The sequence below is a fragment of the Gorilla gorilla genome, chromosome 18 (genome assembly GCF_029281585.2).
Source record: "Gorilla gorilla gorilla isolate KB3781 chromosome 18, NHGRI_mGorGor1-v2.1_pri, whole genome shotgun sequence".
Classification (NCBI taxonomy): Eukaryota; Metazoa; Chordata; class Mammalia; order Primates; family Hominidae; genus Gorilla; species Gorilla gorilla.
The window spans coordinates 123,061,151-123,082,354 of record NC_073242.2 but is presented as its reverse complement, the minus strand read 5'-3'; positions in this window follow the sequence as shown (position 1 = coordinate 123,082,354).

Genomic DNA, 21,204 nt, shown 5'->3' with positions numbered 1-21,204 from the left:
AATATCTACTCCGCTATCTGTGTAAACATGCATAGATCTTCACCGCTATCTGTATAAACATGGAAATATCTTCACCGCTATCTGTATGAACATGGAAATATCTACACCGCTATCTGTATGAACATGGAAATATCTACACCGATATCTGTTTGAACATGGAAATATCTACACCGCTATCTGCATGAAAATGGAAATAGCTACACTGCTATCTGCATATACATGGAAATATCTACACAGCTATCTCTTTACACAAGGAAATAACTACACCGCTATCTGTATGAACATGGAAATATCTACACCGCCATCTGTATGAACATGGAAATTTGTGCACCGCCATCTGTATGAACATATAAATATCTACACCGCCATCTGTATTAAGATGGAGATATCTACACTGCTATCTGTATAAACATGGAAATATCTACACCGCTATCTGTATAAACATGGAAATATCTACACCGCTATCTGTATAAACATGGAAATATCTACACCACTACCTGTATAAACATGGAAATATCAGCACCGCTATCTGTAGGAACATGAAAATATCTACACCGCTGTCTGTTTGAACATGGAAATATCTACACCGCTGTCTGCATGAATATGGAAATATCTACACAACTATCTGCATACACATGGAAATTTATACACAGCTATCTCTTAACACATGGAAATAAGTACTCCGCTATCTCTATAAACATGGAAATATCTACACCGCCCTCTGTATGAACATGGAAATATCTGCACCGCCATCTGTATGAACATATAAGTATCTACACCGCCATCTGTATTAAGAAGGAAATATCTAAACCGCTATCTGTATGAACATTGAAATATGTACACCGTAATCTGTATGAACATTGAAATATCTACACCGCTGCCTGTATAAACATGGAAATATCAGCACCGCTATCTATATGAACATGGAAATATCTACACCGCTATCTGTATGAACATGGAAATATCTACACCGCTATCTGTATGAACAGGGATATATCTACACAGCCATCTGGATGAACATGGAAATATCTGCACCGCTATCTGTGTAAACATGCATACATCTTCACCACTATCTATATAAACAGGGAAATATCTACACCACTATCTGTAGGAACATGCAAATATCTACACCGCTACCTGTATAAACATGGAAATATCAGCACCGCTATCTGTATGAACATGGAAATAGCTACACCGCTATCTGTATGAACATGCAAATATCTACACCACTATCTGAACATGGAAATATCTACACCACTATCTGTATGAACATGGATATATCTACACAGCCATCTGGGTGAACATGGAAATATCTACACCACTATCTGTATGAACATGGAAATATCTACACCGCTATCTGTATGAACATGGAAATACCTACACCGCTACCTGTATAAACATGTAAATATCAGCACCGCTATCTGTATGAACATGGAAATATCTACAACGCTATCTGTATGAACATGGAAATATCTACACCGCTATCTGTATGAACATGGAAATAGCTACACCGCTATCTGTATGAATATGGAAATATCTAAACAGCCATCTGGATGAACATGGAAATATCTACTCCGCTATCTGTGTAAACATGCATAGATCTTCACCGCTATCTGTATAAACATGGAAATATCTTCACCGCTATCTGTATGAACATGGAAATATCTACACCGCTATCTGTATGAACATGGAAATATCTACACCGCTATCTGCATGAAAATGGAAATAGCTACACTGCTATCTGCATATACATGGAAATATCTACACAGCTATCTCTTTACACATGGAAATAACTACACCGCTATCTGTATGAACATGGAAATATCTACACCTCCATCTGTATGAACATGGAAATTTGTGCACCGCCATCTGTATGAACATATAAATATCTACACCGCCATCTGTATTAAGATGGAGATATCTACACTGCTATCTGTATAAACATGGAAATATCTACACCGCTATCTGTATAAACATGGAAATATCTACACCGCTATCTGTATAAACATGGAAATATCTACACCACTACCTGTATAAACATGGAAATATCAGCACCGCTATCTGTAGGAACATGAAAATATCTACACCGCTGTCTGTTTGAACATGGAAATATCTACACCGCTGTCTGCATGAATATGGAAATATCTACACAACTATCTGCATACACATGGAAATTTATACACAGCTATCTCTTAACACATGGAAATAAGTACTCCGCTATCTCTATAAACATGGAAATATCTACACCGCCCTCTGTATGAACATGGAAATATCTGCACCGCCATCTGTATGAACATATAAGTATCTACACCGCCATCTGTATTAAGAAGGAAATATCTAAACCGCTATCTGTATGAACATTGAAATATGTACACCGTAATCTGTATGAACATTGAAATATCTACACCGCTGCCTGTATAAACATGGAAATATCAGCACCGCTATCTATATGAACATGGAAATATCTACACCGCTATCTGTATGAACATGGAAATATCTACACCGCTATCTGTATGAACAGGGATATATCTACACAGCCATCTGGATGAACATGGAAATATCTGCACCGCTATCTGTGTAAACATGCATACATCTTCACCGCTATCTATATAAACAGGGAAATATCTACACCACTATCTGTAGGAACATGCAAATATCTACACCGCTACCTGTATAAACATGGAAATATCAGCACCGCTATCTGTATGAACATGGAAATAGCTACACCGCTATCTGTATGAACATGCAAATATCTACACCACTATCTGAACATGGAAATATCTACACCACTATCTGTATGAACATGGATATATCTACACAGCCATCTGGGTGAACATGGAAATATCTACACCACTATCTGTATGAACATGGAAATATCTACACCGCTATCTGTATGAACATGGAAATACCTACACCGCTACCTGTATAAACATGTAAATATCAGCACCGCTATCTGTATGAACATGGAAATATCTACAACGCTATCTGTATGAACATGGAAATATCTACACCGCTATCTGTATGAACATGGAAATAGCTACACCGCTATCTGTATGAATATGGAAATATCTACACTGCCATCTGGATGAACATGGAAATATCTACTCCGCTATCTGTGTAAACATGCATAGATCTTCACCGCTATCTGTATAAACATGGAAATATCTTCACCGCTATCTGTATGAACATGGAAATATCTACACCGCTATCTGTATGAACATGGAAATATCTACACCGATATCTGTTTGAACATGGAAATATCTACACCGCTATCTGCATGAAAATGGAAATAGCTACACTGCTATCTGCATATACATGGAAATATCTACACAGCTATCTCTTTACACATGGAAATAACTACACCGCTATCTGTATGAACATGGAAATATCTACACCGCCATCTGTATGAACATGGAAATTTGTGCACCGCCATCTGTATGAACATATAAATATCTACACCGCCATCTGTATTAAGATGGAGATATCTACACTGCTATCTGTATAAACATGGAAATATCTACACCGCTATCTGTATAAACATGGAAATATCTACACCGCTATCTGTATAAACATGGAAATATCTACACCACTACCTGTATAAACATGGAAATATCAGCACCGCTATCTGTAGGAACATGAAAATATCTACACCGCTGTCTGTTTGAACATGGAAATATCTACACCGCTGTCTGCATGAATATGGAAATATCTACACAACTATCTGCATACACATGGAAATTTATACACAGCTATCTCTTAACACATGGAAATAAGTACTCCGCTATCTCTATAAACATGGAAATATCTACACCGCCCTCTGTATGAACATGGAAATATCTGCACCGCCATCTGTATGAACATATAAGTATCTACACCGCCATCTGTATTAAGAAGGAAATATCTAAACCGCTATCTGTATGAACATTGAAATATGTACACCGTAATCTGTATGAACATTGAAATATCTACACCGCTGCCTGTATAAACATGGAAATATCAGCACCGCTATCTATATGAACATGGAAATATCTACACCGCTATCTGTATGAACATGGAAATATCTACACCGCTATCTGTATGAACAGGGATATATCTACACAGCCATCTGGATGAACATGGAAATATCTGCACCGCTATCTGTGTAAACATGCATACATCTTCACCGCTATCTATATAAACAGGGAAATATCTACACCACTATCTGTAGGAACATGCAAATATCTACACCGCTACCTGTATAAACATGGAAATATCAGCACCGCTATCTGTATGAACATGGAAATAGCTACACCGCTATCTGTATGAACATGCAAATATCTACACCACTATCTGAACATGGAAATATCTACACCACTATCTGTATGAACATGGATATATCTACACAGCCATCTGGGTGAACATGGAAATATCTACACCACTATCTGTATGAACATGGAAATATCTACACCGCTATCTGTATGAACATGGAAATACCTACACCGCTATCTGTTTGAACATGGAAATATCTACACCGCTATCTGCATGAAAATTGAAATATCTACACTGCTATCTGCATATACATGGAAATATCTACACCGCTATCTGTATGAACAGGGATATATCTACACAGCCATCTGGATGAACATGGAAATATCTGCACCGCTATCTGTGTAAACATGCATACATCTTCACCGCTATCTATATAAACATGGAAATATCTACACCACTATCTGTATGAATATGGAAATATCTACACCGCTATCTGTGTAAACATGCATACATCATCACCGCTATCAGTATAAACATGGAAATATCTACACCGCTATCTGTATGAACATGGAAATAGCTACACCGCTATCTGTATGAAAATGGAAATATCTACACCGCTATCTGTATGAACATGGATATATCTACACAGCCATCTGGATGAACATGGAAATATCTACACCGCTATCTGTGCAAACATTGATACATCTTCACCGCTATCTGTATAAACATGGAAATATCTACACCGCTATCTGTATGAACATTGAAATATCTACACCGCTATCTGTATGAACATGGAAATACCTACACCGCTATCTGTTTGAACATGGAAATATCTACACCGCTATCTGCATGAAAATGGAAATATCTACAGTGCTATCTGCATATACATGGAAATATCTACACAGCTATCTCTTTACACATGGAAATAACTACACCGCTATCTGTATGAACATGGAAATATCCACACCGCCATCTGTATGAACATGGAAATATCTGCACCGCCATCTGTATGAACATATAAATATCTACACCGCCATCTGTATTAAGAAAGAAATATATAAACCGCTATCTGTATGAACATTGAAATATCTACACCGCTATCTGTATGAACATTGAAATATCTACACCGCTACCTGTATAAACATGTAAATATCAGCACCGCTATCTGTATGAACATGGAAATATCTACACAGCTATCTGTATGAACATGGAAATATCTACACCGCTATCTGTATGAACATGGAAATAGCTACACCGCTATCTGTATGAACATGGAAATATCTACACAGCCATCTGGATGAACATGGAAATATCTACTCCGCTATCTGTGTAAACATGCATAGATCTTCACCGCTATCTGTATAAACATGGAAATATCTTCACCGCTATCTGTATGAACATGGAAATATCTACACCGCTATCTGTATGAACATGGAAATATCTACACCGATATCTGTTTGAACATGGAAATATCTACACCGCTATCTGCATGAAAATGGAAATAGCTACACTGCTATCTGCATATACATGGAAATATCTACACAGCTATCTCTTTACACTTGGAAATAACTACACCGCTATCTGTATGAACATGGAAATATCTACACCGCCATCTGTATGAACATGGAAATTTGTGCACCGCCATCTGTATGAACATATAAATATCTACACCGCCATCTGTATTAAGATGGAGATATCTACACTGCTATCTGTATAAACATGGAAATATCTACACCGCTATCTGTATAAACATGGAAATATCTACACCGCTATCTGTATAAACATGGAAATATCTACACCACTACCAGTATAAACATGGAAATATCAGCACCGCTATCTGTATGAACATGGAATTATCTACACCGCTATCTGTATGAACATGGAAATATCTACACCGCTATCTGTATGAACATGGAAATATCTACACCGCTATCTGTAGGAACACGAAAATATCTACACCGCTGTCTGTTTGAACATGGAAATATCTACACCGCTGTCTGCATGAATATGGAAGTATCTACACAGCTATCTGCATACACATGGAAATATGTACACAGCTATCTCTTAACACATGGAAATAAGTATTCCGCTATCTCTATAAACATGGAAATATCTACACCGCCCTCTGTATGAACATGGAAATATCTGCACCGCCATCTGTATGAACATATAAGTATCTACACCGCCATCTGTATTAAGAAGGAAATATCTAAACCGCTATCTGTATGAACATTGAAATATGTACACCGTAATCTGTATGAACATTGAAATATCTACACCGCTGCCTGTATAAACATGGAAATATCAGCGCCGCTATCTATATGAACATGGAAATATCTACACCGCTATCTACATGAACATGGAAATATCTATACCGCTACCTGTATAAACATGGAAATATCAGCCCCGCTATCTGTATGAACATGGAAATATCTACACCGCTATCTGTATGAACATGGAAATATCTACACCGCTATCTGTATGAACATGGAAATATCTACAAAGCTATCTGAATGAACATGGAAATATCTACACTGCTATCTGTTTGAACATGTAAATATCTGCACCGCTATCTGCATGAAAATGGAATTATCTACAAAGCTATCTGCATATACATGGAAATATCTACACAGCTATCTCTTAGCACATGGAAATAACTACACCGCTATATCTATAAACATGGAAATATCTACACCGCCATCTGTATGAACATGGAAATATCTGCACCGTCATCTGTATGAACATATAAATATCTACACCGCCATCTGTATTAAGAAGGAAATATCTAAACCGCTATCTGTATAAACATGGAAATATCTACACCGCTGCCTGTATAAACATGGAAATATCAGCACCGATATCTGTATGAACATGGAAGTATCAACACCGCTATCTGTATCAACATGGAAATATCTACACTGCTATCTGTATGAACATGGAAATAGCTACACCGTTATCTGTATGAACATGGAAATAGCTACACCACTATCTGTATGAACATGCAAATATCTACACCGCTATCTGTATGAACACGGAAATAGCTACACCGCTATCTGTATGAACATGGATATATCTACACAGCCATCTGGATGAACATGGAAATATCTACTCCGCTATCTGTGTAAAGATGCATAGATCTTCACCGCTATCTGTATAAACATGGAAATATCTGCACCGCTATCTGTATGAACATGGAAATATCTACACCGCTATCTGTATAAACATGGAAATATCTGCACCGCTATCTGTTTGAACATGGAAATATCTACACCGCTATCTGCATGAAAATGGAAATATCTACACAGCTATCTGCATATACATGGAAATATCTACACTGCTATCTCTTTACACATGGAAATAACTACACCGCTATCTGTATGAACATGGAAATATCTACACCGCCATCTGTATGAACATGGAAATTTGTGCACCGCCATCTGTATGAACATATAAATATCTACACCGCCATCTGTATTAAGATGGAAATATCTACACCGCCATCTGTATGAACATGGAAATATCTGCTCCGCCATCTGTATAAACATATAAATATCTACACCGCCATCTGTATTAAGTTGGAGATATCTACACCGCTATCTGTATAAACTTGGAAATATCTACACCGCTATCTGTATAAACATGGAAATACCTACACCGCTATCTGTATAAACATGGAAATATCTACACCGCTACCTGTATAAACATGGAAATATCAGCACCGCTATCTGTATGAACATGGAAATATCTACACCGCTATCTCTATGAACATGGAAATAGCTACACTGCTATCTGTATGAACATGGAAATAGCTACACCGCTATCTGTATGAACATGGAAATATCTACACCACTATCTGTATGAACATGGAAATATCTAAACAGCTATCTGCATGAAAATAGAAATATCTACACAGCTATCTGCATATACATGGAAATATCTACAAAGCTATCCCTTTACACATGAAAATACCTACACCGCTATGTCTATAAACACGGAAATATCTACACCGCTATCTGTATAAACATGAAAATAACTACACCGCTATCTCTATAAACACGGAAATATCTACACTGCTATCTGTATGAACATGGAAATAGCTACACCGCTATCTGTATGAACATGGAAATATCTACACCACTATCTGAATGAACATGGAAATATCTACACCGCTATCTGTATGAACATGGATATATCTACACCGCCATCTGTATGAACATGGAAATATCTGCACCGCCATCTGAATGTACATACAAATATCTACACCACCATCTGTATTAAGTTGGAGATATTCTACACCGCTATCTGAATAAACATGGAAATATCTACACCGCTATCTGTATAAACGTGGAAATATCAGCACCGCTATCTGTATGAACATGGAAATATCAGCCCCTCTATCTGTATGAACATGGAGATATCTACACCGCCATCTGTATGAACATGGATATATCTAAACAGCCATGTGGATGAACATGGAAATATCTACACCGCTATCTGTATGAACATGGAAATAGCTACACCGCTATTTGTATGAACATGGAAATATCTACACCACTATCTGTATGAACATGGAAATATCTACACAGCTATCTGTATGAACATGGAAATAGCTACACCGCTATCTGTATGAACATGGAAATATCTACACCGATATCTGTATGAACATGGATATATCTACACAGCCATCTGGATGAACATGGAAATATCTACACCGCTATCTGTGTAAACATGCATACATCTTCACCGCTATCTGTATAAACATGGAAATATCTACACAGCCCTCTGGATGAACATGGAAATATAAACACCGCTATCTGTGTAAACATGCATACATCTTCACCGCTATCTGTATAAACATGGAAATATCTACACCGCTATCTGTATGAACATGGAAATAGCTACACCGCTATCTGTATGAACATGGAAATATCTACACAGCCATCTGGATGAACATGGAAATATCTACTCCGCTATCTGTGTAAAAATGCATAGATCTTCACCGCTATCTGTATAAACATGGAAATATCTACACCGCTATCTGTATGAACATGGAAATATCTACACCGCTATCTGTATGAACATGGAAATATCTACACTGCTATCTGTTTGAACATGGAAATATCTACACCGCTATCTGCATGAAAATGGAAATATCTCCACTGCTATCTGCATATAGATGGAAATATCTACACAGCTATCTCTTTACACATGGAAATAACTACACCGCTATCTGTATGAACATGGAAATATCTACACCGCCATCTGTATGGACATGGAAATATCTGCTCCGCCATCTGTATGAACATATAAATATCTACACCACCATCTGTATTAAGATGGAGATATCTATACTGCTATCTGTATAAACATGGAAATATCTACACCGCTATCTGTATAAACATGGAAATATCTACACCGCTATCTGTATAAACATGGAAATATCTACACTGCTACCAGTATAAACATGGAAATATCAGCACCGCTATCTGTATTAACATGGAAATATCTACACCGCTATCTGTATGAACATGGAAATATCTACACCGCTATCTGTATGAACATGGAAATATCTACACCGCTATCTGTATGAACATGGAAATATCTACACCGCTATCTGTTTGAACATGGAAATATCCACACCGCTGTCTGCATGAAAATGGAAATATCTACACAGCTATCTGCATATACATGGAAATATCTACACAGCTATCTCTTTACACATGGAAATAACTACACCGCTATCTCTATAAACATGGAAATATCTACACCGCCATCTGTATGAACATGGAAATATCCGCACCGCCATCTGTATGAACATATAAATATCTACACCGCTATCTGTATTAAGGAGATATCTACACCGCTATCTGTATAAACATGGAAATATCTACACCGCTATCTGTATAAACATGGAAATATCTACACCGCTATCTGTATAAACATGGAAATATCTACACCGCTATCTGTATAAACATGGAAATATCTACACCGCTCCCTGTATAAACATGGAAATATCAGCACTGCTATCTGTATGAACATGGAAATATCTACACAGCTATCTGTATGAACGTGGAAATATCTACACCGATATCTGTGTAAACATGCATACATCTTCACCGCTATCTGTATAAACATTTAAATATCTACAACGCTATCTGTATGAACATGGAAATATCTACACCGCTATCTGTACGAACATGGAAATATCTAAACCGCTATCTACATGAAAATAGAAATATCTACACAGCTATCTGCATATACATGGGAATATCTACAAAAATATCTCTTTACACATGGAAATACCTACACCGCTATCTGTATAAACACGGAAATATCTTCACCGCCATCTGTATGAACATGGAAATATCTGCACCGCCATCTGTATAAACATATAAATATCTACACCGCCATCTGTATTAAGAAGGAAATATCTAAACCGCTATCTCTATGAACATTGAAATATCTACACCGCTATCTGTATGAACATGGAAATATCTACACCGCTATCTGTGTAAACATGCATACATCTTCACAGCCATCTGTATGAACATGGAAATATCTACACCGCTATCTGTATGAACATGTAAATAGCTACACCGCTATCTGTATGAACATGGATATATCTACACTGCTATCTTTATGAACATGGAAATATCTACACCGCTATCTGTATGAACAAGGAAATATCTTCACCGCCATCTGTACGAACATGGATATATCTACAGTGCCATCTGGATGAACATGGAAATATCTACACCGCCATCTGTATGAACATATAAATATCCACACCGCCATCTGTATTAAGATGGAGATTTCTACACCGCTATCTGTATAAACCTGGAAATATCTAAACCGCTATCTGTATAAACATGGAAATATCTACACTGCTATCTGGATAAACTTGGAAATTTCTACACCGCTACCTGTATAAACATGGAAATATCAGCACCGCTATCTGTAGGAACATGGAAATATCTACACCGCTATCTGTACGAACATGGAAATATCTACACCGCTATCTGTATGAACATGGAAATAGCTACACCGCTATCTGTATGAACATGGAAATAGCTACACCACTATCTGTATGAACATGGAAATAACTACACCGCTATCTGTATGAACATGGATATATCTACACAGCCATCTGGATGAACATGGATATATCTACACCGCTATCTGTATGAACATGGATATATCTACACCGCTATCTGTGTAAATATGCATACATCTTCACCGCTATCTGTATAAACATGGAAATATCTACACCGCTATCTGTATGAACTTGGAAATAGCTACACCGCTATCTGTATGAACATGGAAATATCTACACCGCTATGTGTATGAACATGGATATATCTACACAGCCATCTGGATGAACATGGAAATATCTACACCGCTATCTGCGTAAACATGCATACATCTTCACCGCTATCTGTACAAACATGGAAATATCTACACCGCCATCTGTATGAACATGGAAATATCCGCACCGCCATCTGTGTGAACATATAAATATCTACACCGCCATCTGTATTAAGATGGAGATATCTACACCGCTATCTGAATAAACATGGAAATATCTACACCGCTATCTGTATAAACATGGAAATTTCAGCACCGCTATCTCTATGAACATGGAAATATCAGCCCCTCTATCAGTATGAACATGGAGATATCTACACGGCCATCTGTATGAACATGGATATATCTACACAGCCATCTGGATGAACATGGAAATATCTGCACCGCTATCTGTATGAACATGGAAATAGCTACACCGCTATCTGTATGAACATGGAAATAGCTACACCGCTATCTGTATGAACATGGAAATATCTACACCGCTATCTGTATGAACATGGAAATATCTTCACCGCTATCTGTACGAACATGGATATATCTACAGAGCCATCTGGATGAACATGGAAATATCTACACCGCCAGCTGTTTGAACATATAAATATCTACACCGCCATCTGTATTAAGATGGAGATATCTACACCGCTATCTGTATAAACCTGGAAATATCTACACTGCTATCTGTATAAACATGGAAATATCTACACCGCTACCTGTATAAACATGGAAATATCAGCACCGCTGTCTGTAGGAACATGGAAATATCTACACCGCTATCTGCATGAAAATGGAAATATCTACACTGTTATCTGCATATACATGGAAATATCTACACAGCTATCTCTTTACACATGGAAATAACTACATCGCTATCTGTATGAACATGGATATGTCTACACAGCCCTCTGGATGAACATGGAAATATCCACACCGCTATCTGTGTAAACATGCATACATCTTCACCGCTATCTGTATAAACATGGAAATATCTACACCGCTATCTGTATGAACATGGAAATATCTACACTGCTATCTGTTTGAACATGGAAATATCTACACCGCTATCTGCATGAAAATGGAAATATCTACAAAGCTATCTGCATATACATGGAAATATCTACACAGCTATCTCTTTACACATGGAAATAACTACAGCGCTATCTGTATGAGCATGGAAATATCTACACCGCCATCTGTATGAACATGGAAACATCTGCACCGCCATCTGTATGAACATATAAATATCTACACCGCCATCTGCATTATGATGGAGATATCTACACCGGATCTGTATAAACCTCGAAATATCTACACCGCTATCTGTATAAACATGGAAATATCTACACTGCTATCTGTATAAACATGGAAATATCTACACCGCTACCTGTATAAACATGGAAATATCAGCACCGCTATCTGTATGAACATGGAAATACCTACACTGCTATCTGTATGAACATGGAAATATCTACACCGCTATCTGTACGAACATGGATATATCTACACAGCCCTCTGGATGAACATGGAAATATCCACACCGCTATCTGTGTAAACATGCATACATCTTCACCGCTATCTGTATAAACATGGAAATATCTACACCGCTATCTGTATGAACATGGAAATATCTACACCGCTATCTGTTTGAAGATGGAAATATATACACAGCTATCTGCATGAAAATGTAAATATCTACACAGCTATCTGCATATAGATGGAAATATCTACACAGATATCTCTTTACACATGGAAATAACTACACCGCTATCTGTATGAACATGGAAATATCTACACCGCCATCTGTCTGAACATGGAAATATCTACACCGCTATCTGTATGAACATGGAAATAGCTACACCGTTATCTGTATGAAAATGGAAATAGCTACACCGCTATCTGTATGAACATGGAAATATCTAAACCGCTATTTGTATGAACATGGATATATCTACACAGCCATCTGTCTGAACATGGAAATATCTACACCGCTATCTGTATGAACATGGAAATATCTACACCGCTATCTGTATGAACATGGATATATCTACACAGCCATCTGGATGAACATGGAAATATCTACACCGCTATCTGTGTAAACATGCATACATCTTCACCACTATCTGTATAAACATGGAAATATCTGCACCGCTATCGGTATGAACATGGAAATATCTACACCGCTATCTGTATGAACATGGAAATACCTACACCGCTATCTGTTTGGACATGGAAATATCTACACCGCTATCTGCATGAAATTGGAAATATCTACACTGCTATCTGCATATACATTTAAATATCTACACTGCTATCTCTTTACACATGGAAAAAACTACACCAATATCTGTATGAACATGGAAATAACTACACCGCCATCTGTATGAACATGGAAGTATCTGCACCGCCATCTGTATGAACATATAAATATCTACACCGCCATCTGTATTAAGATTGAGATATCTACACTGCTATCTGTATAAACATGGAAATATCTACACCGCCATCTGTATGAACATATAAATACACCGCCATCTGTATTAAGAAGGAAATATCTAAACCGCTATCTGTATAAACAAGGAAATATCTACACAGCTACCTGTATAAACATGGAAATATCAGCACCACTATCTGTATGAACCTGGAAATATCTACACCGCTATCTGTATGAACATGGAAATATCTACATCGCTATCTGTATGAACATGGAAATATCTACAAAGCTATTTGAATGAACATGGAAATATCTTCACCGCTATCTGTTTGAACATGTAAATATCTACACCGCTATCTGCATGAAAATGGAAATATCTAAAAAGCTATCTGCATATACATGGAAATATCTACACAGCTATCTCTTTACACATGGAAATAACTACACCGCTATATCTATAAACATGGAAATATCTACACCGCTGCCTGTATAAAAATGGAAATATCAGCACCGCTATCTCTATGAACATGAAAATATCTACACCACTATCTGTATGAACATGGATATATTTACACAGCCATCTGGATGAACATGGAAATATCTACGCCACTATCTGTATGAACATGGAAATATCTACACCGCTATCTGTGTAAACATGCATACATCTTCACCGCTATCAGTATAAACATGGAAATATCTACACCGCTATCTGTATGAACATGGAAATAGCTACACCGCTATCTTTATGAACATGGAAATATCTACACCGCTCTCTGTATGAACATGGATATATCTACACAGCCATCTGGATGAACATGGAAATATCTACACCGCTATCTGTGTAAACATGCATACATCTTCACCGCTATATGTATAAACATGGAAATATCTACACCGCTATCTGTATGAACATGGAAATATCCACACCGCCATCTGTATGAACATGGAAATAGCTACACCGTTATCTGTATGAAAATGGAAATAGCTACACCGCTATCTGTATGAACATGGAAATATCTACACCGCTATTTGTATGAACATGGAAATATCTACACCGTTATCTGTATGAACATGGATATATCTACACCGCTATCTGTGTAAACATGCATACATCTTCACCGCTATCAGTATAAACATGGAAATATCTACACCGCTATCTGAATGAACATGGAAATAGCTACACCGCTATCTGTATGAACATGGAAATATCTACACCGATATCTGTATGAACATGGATATATCTACACAGCCATCTGGATGAACATGGAAATATCTACACCGCTATCTGTGTAAACATGCATACATCTTCACCGCTATCTGTATAAACATGGAAATACCTACACCGCTATCTGTATGAACATGGAAATATCTACACCGCTATCTGTATGAACATGGAAATATCTACACCGCTATCTGCTTGAACATGGAAATATCTACACCGCTATCTGCATGAAAATGGAAATATCTACACTGCTATCTGCATATACATGGAAATATCTACACAGCTATCTCTTTACACATGGAAATAGCTACACCGCTATCTGTATGAACATGGAAATATCCACACCGCCATCTGTATGAACATGGAAATATCTGCACTGCCATCTGTATGAACATATAAATATCTACACCGCCATCTGTATTAAGATGGAGATATCTACACCGCTATCTGCATAAACATGGAAATATCTACACCGCTATCTGTATAAACATGGAAATATCTACACCGCTATCTGTATAAACATGGAAATATCTACACCGCTACCTGTATAAACATGGAAATATCAGCACCGCTTTCTGTATGAACATGGAAATATCTACACCGCTATCTGTATGAACATGGAAATATCTACACCGCTATCTGTATAAACATGGAAATATCTACACCGCTATCAGTATGAACAAGGAAATATCTACACCGCTATCTGTATGAACATGGATATATCTACACGGCCCTCTGGATGAACATGGAAATATCCACACCGCTATCTGTGTAAACATGCATACATCTTCACCGCTATCTGTATAAACATGGAAATATCTACACCGCTATCTGTATGAACATGGAAATATCTACACCGCTATCTGTTTCAAGATGGAAATATATACACCGCTATCTGCATGAAAACGGAAATATCTACACAGCAATCTGCATATACATGGAAATAACTACACAGCTATCTCTTTACACATGGAAATAACTACACCGCTATCTGTATGAACATGGAAATATCTACACCGCCATCTGTCTGAACATGGAAATATCTACACCACTATCTGTATGAACATGGAAATATCTACACCGCTATCTGTATGAACATGGATATATCTACACAGCCATCTGGATGAACATGGAAATATCTACACCGCTATCAGTGTAAACATGCATACATCTTCACCACTATCTGTATAAACATGGAAATATCTGCACCGCTATCGGTATGGACATGGAAATATCTACACCGCTATCTGTATGAACATGGAAATACCTACACCGCTATCTGTTTGGACATGGAAATATCTACACCGCTATCTGCATGAAATTGGAAATATCTACACTGCTATCTGCATATACATTTAAATATCTACACAGCTATCTCTTTACACATGGTAATAACTACACCACTATCTGTATGAACATGGAAATAACTACACCGCCATCTGTATGAACACGGAAATATCTGCACCGCCATCTGTATGAACATATAAATATCTACACCGCCATCTGTATTAAGATGGAGTTATCTACACTGTTATCTGTATAAACTTGGAAATATCTACACCGCCATCTGTATGAACGTATAAATACGCTGCCATCTGTATTAAGAAGAAACATCTAAACCGCTATATGTATAAACATGGAAATATCTACACCGCTGCCTGTATAAACATGGAAATATCAGCACCGCTATCTGTATGAACATGGAAATATATACACCGCTAACTGTAGGAACATGGAAATAGCTACACCGCTGCCTGTATAAACATGGAAATATCAGCACCGCTATCTGTATGAACATGGAAATATCTACACCACTATCTGTATGAACATGGATATATCTACACAGCCATCTGGATGAACATGGAAATATCTACACCACTATCTGTATGAACATGGAAATATCTACACCGCTATCTGTGTAAATATGCATACATCTTCACCGCTATCTGTATAAACATGGAAATATCTACACCGCTATCTGTATGAACTTGGAAATAGCTACACCGCTATCTGTATGAACATGGAAATATCTACACCGCTATGTGTATGAACATGGATATATCTACACAGCCATCTGGATGAACATGGAAATATCTACACCGCTATCTGCGTAAACATGCATACATCTTCACCGCTATCTGTACAAACATGGAAATATCTACACCGCCATCTGTATGAACATGGAAATATCCGCACCGCCATCTGTGTGAACATATAAATATCTACACCGCCATCTGTATTAAGATGGAGATATCTACACCGCTATCTGAATAAACATGGAAATATCTACACCGCTATCTGTATAAACATGGAAATTTCAGCACCGCTATCTCTATGAACATGGAAATATCAGCCCCTCTATCAGTATGAACATGGAGATATCTACACGGCCATCTGTATGAACATGGATATATCTACACAGCCATCTGGATGAACATGGAAATATCTGCACCGCTATCTGTATGAACATGGAAATAGCTACACCGCTATCTGTATGAACATGGAAATAGCTACACCGCTATCTGTATGAACATGGAAATATCTACACCGCTATCTGTATGAACATGGAAATATCTTCACCGCTATCTGTACGAACATGGATATATCTACAGAGCCATCTGGATGAACATGGAAATATCTACACCGCCAGCTGTTTGAACATATAAATATCTACACCGCCATCTGTATTAAGATGGAGATATCTACACCGCTATCTGTATAAACCTGGAAATATCTACACTGCTATCTGTATAAACATGGAAATATCTACACCGCTACCTGTATAAACATGGAAATATCAGCACCGCTGTCTGTAGGAACATGGAAATATCTACACCGCTATCTGCATGAAAATGGAAATATCTACACTGTTATCTGCATATACATGGAAATATCTACACAGCTATCTCTTTACACATGGAAATAACTACATCGCTATCTGTATGAACATGGATATGTCTACACAGCCCTCTGGATGAACATGGAAATATCCACACCGCTATCTGTGTAAACATGCATACATCTTCACCGCTATCTGTATAAACATGGAAATATCTACACCGCTATCTGTATGAACATGGAAATATCTACACTGCTATCTGTTTGAACATGGAAATATCTACACCGCTATCTGCATGAAAATGGAAATATCTACAAAGCTATCTGCATATACATGGAAATATCTACACAGCTATCTCTTTACACATGGAAATAACTACAGCGCTATCTGTATGAGCATGGAAATATCTACACCGCCATCTGTATGAACATGGAAACATCTGCACCGCCATCTGTATGAACATATAAATATCTACACCGCCATCTGCATTATGATGGAGATATCTACACCGGATCTGTATAAACCTCGAAATATCTACACCGCTATCTGTATAAACATGGAAATATCTACACTGCTATCTGTATAAACATGGAAATATCTACACCGCTACCTGTATAAACATGGAAATATCAGCACCGCTATCTGTATGAACATGGAAATATCTACACTGCTATCTGTATGAACATGGAAATATCTACACCGCTATCTGTACGAACATGGATATATCTACACAGCCCTCTGGATGAACATGGAAATATCCACACCGCTATCTGTGTAAACATGCATACATCTTCACCGCTATCTGTATAAACATGGAAATATCTACACCGCTATCTGTATGAACATGGAAATATCTACACCGCTATCTGTTTGAAGATGGAAATATATACACAGCTATCTGCATGAAAATGTAAATATCTACACAGCTATCTGCATATAGATGGAAATATCTACACAGATATCTCTTTACACATGGAAATAACTACACCGCTATCTGTATGAACATGGAAATATCTACACCGCCATCTGTCTGAACATGGAAATATCTACACCGCTATCTGTATGAACATGGAAATAGCTACACCGTTATCTGTATGAAAATGGAAATAGCTACACCGCTATCTGTATGAACATGGAAATATCTAAACCGCTATTTGTATGAACATGGATATATCTACACAGCCATCTGTCTGAACATGGAAATATCTACACCGCTATCTGTATGAACATGGAAATATCTACACCGCTATCTGTATGAACATGGATATATCTACACAGCCATCTGGATGAACATGGAAATATCTACACCGCTATCTGTGTAAACATGCATACATCTTCACCACTATCTGTATAAACATGGAAATATCTGCACCGCTATCGGTATGAACATGGAAATATCTACACCGCTATCTGTATGAACATGGAAATACCTACACCGCTATCTGTTTGGACATGGAAATATCTACACCGCTATCTGCATGAAATTGGAAATATCTACACTGCTATCTGCATATACATTTAAATATCTACACTGCTATCTCTTTACACATGGAAAAAACTACACCACTATCTGTATGAACATGGAAATAACTACACCGCCATCTGTATGAACATGGAAGTATCTGCACCGCCATCTGTATGAACATATAAATATCTACACCGCCATCTGTATTAAGATTGAGATATCTACACTGCTATCTGTATAAACATGGAAATATCTACACCGCCATCTGTATGAACATATAAATACACCGCCATCTGTATTAAGAAGGAAATATCTAAACCGCTATCTGTATAAACAAGGAAATATCTACACAGCTACCTGTATAAACATGGAAATATCAGCACCACTATCTGTATGAACCTGGAAATATCTACACCGCTATCTGTATGAACATGGAAATATCTACATCGCTATCTGTATGAACATGGAAATATCTACAAAGCTATTTGAATGAACATGGAAATATCTTCACCGCTATCTGTTTGAACATGTAAATATCTACACCGCTATCTGCATGAAAATGGAAATATCTAAAAAGCTATCTGCATATACATGGAAATATCTACACAGCTATCTCTTTACACATGGAAATAACTACACCGCTATATCTATAAACATGGAAATATCTACACCGCTGCCTGTATAAAAATGGAAATATCAGCACCGCTATCTCTATGAACATGAAAATATCTACACCACTATCTGTATGAACATGGATATATTTACACAGCCATATGGATGAACATGGAAATATCTATGCCACTATCTGTATGAACATGGAAATATCTACACCGCTATCTGTGTAAACATGCATACATCTTCACCGCTATCAGTATAAACATGGAAATATCTACACCGCTATCTGTATGAACATGGAAATAGCTACACCGCTATCTTTATGAACATGGAAATATCTACACCGCTCTCTGTATGAACATGGATATATCTACACAGCCATCTGGATGAACATGGAAATATCTACACCGCTATCTGTGTAAACATGCATACATCTTCACCGCTATATGTATAAACATGGAAATATCTACACCGCTATCTGTATGAACATGGAAATATCCACACCGCCATCTGTATGAACATGGAAATAGCTACACCGTTATCTGTATGAAAATGGAAATAGCTACACCGCTATCTGTATGAACATGGAAATATCTACACCGCTATTTGTATGAACATGGAAATATCTACACCGTTATCTGTATGAACATGGATATATCTACACCGCTATCTGTGTAAACATGCATACATCTTCACCGCTATCAGTATAAACATGGAAATATCTACACCGCTATCTGAATGAACATGGAAATAGCTACACCGCTATCTGTATGAACATGGAAATATCTACACCGATATCTGTATGAACATGGATATATCTACACAGCCATCTGGATGAACATGGAAATATCTACACCGCTATCTGTGTAAACATGCATACATCTTCACCGCTATCTGTATAAACATGGAAATACCTACACCGCTATCTGTATGAACATGGAAATATCTACACCGCTATCTGTATGAACATGGAAATATCTACACCGCTATCTGCTTGAACATGGAAATATCTACACCGCTAT